Here is a 2,179-nt window from a genome sequence, read left to right on the forward strand (position 1 = left end):
AAGTCCAAGGCGAAGGTGTTGCAGGGTTGGTTTCTTCTGAGTCTTCTTGGCTTATAGACTGTCGTCTTCTCGCTATGTCCTCACGGCCATTTCTCTGTGTTCACACATCCCTGTGGTCATGTCACACCAGTCATGATTAAGGCTGACCCTAATGACCGTCCTTAAACTTAATTACCTCTTCAAAGACACTGTTTCCAAATAGGGTTACCATATGAGGTCTTGAGGCTAGGGCTTCAATGCGAGGGTTTTGCCAGGATGCAGTTCAGCCCCTAACAGACCCGATGTCTTTGGAGAGACCCCTGGGTAGCTGGAGGTAGAGCAAATGGGGCAGCCCAAAGCAGGTAGGACTGCTGAGGGTGGAGGGCGGCTCGGGGCCCAGCTGGGAGCTGCAGGAGAGACCACTGCCCTGTTGGGGATACACAAAGCCCAGCGCTCCTGGAGCTTGCAACAGGAGCATCTCGGGGAGAGGGACGTTACAGAGGAGGTCAGGGCTGACGATGGTAAAGGCAACCCTCGAGCTCAGTCAAGGAGCTTGGGCCTAAAGAAGGGGTTCTGGAGATTTGGGGTGTGGTGGTGATGAGCTTTGACTCAACTTTCCTTTAAGTCATCTTCCTCATTCTTCCTGGGTCTCTTGTCTTGTTACCTAACTGCCTCCTTTCCCTTCCCTTTGAAATCAGAAGCTGGCAGATGAGCACAGGGGTGCTTTTGGAAGCACTGCCATTCCTACCTGCTTGCCCCATGCCCCAGTCTGTGGCCCATCACAGGCCCTGTATTGGCCCTGGCTTTGAAGTTTAACACGTGGAAGCAGACACCACCAATCATTCCGGAGGGAGATGCCTGCTGGGTTGTCATATGTTATGGAAATGACATTCCATTTCAGAAGCTTCCTCCCTCTGGTTCATGAAAGCTTACATTTCTCTGGCTGGGCAGCACAGCCCTCACTTGCTCCTAGTTGCTCAGGTGATGGGGTAATAGGGAAGCAGGTGGTGATGGAGGAGGCTGTCATGCACACAGTTGCCTGTCTGAGCGCTGTGGAGCCCACTCTCCCCGAGTTAAAGCTCCTTCGTTTTTCTTTTCTTTCTTTTTTTTCTTTTTTCTTATTAATGCAGTATTTATTTGTCTTTTCTCTGTCAAACTCTGAGCCAACCACGTTCCCCAGGGTACCTGGGGAGGTATAGGAAAAGGAACACACAGGGCTGACCATGCATGGGAGAAAGAACTATGGGATATGGAGACGGCTTCTTCACATGGCGAAGCGGATGAGAAAGGCCACCATCAGGCAAAAGAGCCCCATGGCCTCCGAGAGGGCAAAGCCCAGAATGGCGTAGGAGAAGAGCTGTTGCTTCAGAGAAGGGTTCCTGGCATAACCAATGATGAGGCTCCCAAACACAGTCCCAATCCCAACTGTGGCAGCCCCGGCCCCAATGAACTTGGCGGCTGTGTCGATGTCCCTTGAAATGGCGCTGGTTTGGAAGCTGCGGCTAGAGACAAATGAGGTAAGGGGACGTGAGACTGCCAAGCTGCTGGGGCTCTCATCTGTCAGCGTCTCCGGTCATTTCAGCAAAACTGCAGATAGTGGACGACTCAGCAGCTGTGCGGTGCTCTTGACCAAGGAGGAGGTGGAGACAAACTTGGAGCAGGCAAACATTTTCAGGGGGTGAGGGGCTCTGGCAGGAAAGCTGCCCCCAGTGCAGAGAAGACAGAGGAGGGGCAGCGCCCTTTGTTTTTCAACAGGAAACCTCTTATAACCCAAAGGCAGTATTAATTCTAGATGGGGAGTGCTCAGGCGAGAGGCAGCTGAAGTTAAAATGACTGTTCTGGAGAAGTCCTCATCATCATGACACTCCTACCAAGGAGAGATTTCCTTTGTGAACTCAGAAGGAGATTTCATAAATTGCTCTTAGACAATTGGTGGGGGGCCGTGGTGCATTTTTACAGCAGCTAAATAAAGGCCAGGGCTTTTCAGAGCTCAGCAACCTATCATTATTAAAACTCAAAGTTATTAGTTTCAATGCCAAACAGTAAATCAATGTGAATGCTCATAAAGGAAGGTCTCTGTGTCTGGGGTCCTGGAGAAGCTCAGCTGACCTGGGCCATACAGAGCAGCCTGCGGGGTGGGTGCTTGAGGGGGACTCGCGTGGGTTTGACAGGTGACCTCGCGTGGGTTTGACAGGTGACC

At 51.7% G+C, this 2,179-nt stretch overlaps 1 pseudogene across 1 annotated transcript; it reads right to left on the reverse strand.

Annotated features, from left to right (window-relative positions):
• Positions 1–1,095: 1,095 nt before the first annotated feature.
• On the reverse strand, positions 1,096–1,663 carry LOC116553707 (annotated as a pseudogene). Its single transcript, XR_004269873.1, has one exon. The product of XR_004269873.1 is annotated as an ATP synthase F(0) complex subunit C2, mitochondrial pseudogene (transcript).
• Positions 1,664–2,179: the final 516 nt, after the last annotated feature.

This window comes from Sapajus apella, unplaced genomic scaffold (genome assembly GCF_009761245.1).
Source record: "Sapajus apella isolate SASKATOON/1434 unplaced genomic scaffold, GSC_monkey_1.0 scaffold13, whole genome shotgun sequence".
Lineage (NCBI taxonomy): Eukaryota > Metazoa > Chordata > Mammalia > Primates > Cebidae > Sapajus > Sapajus apella.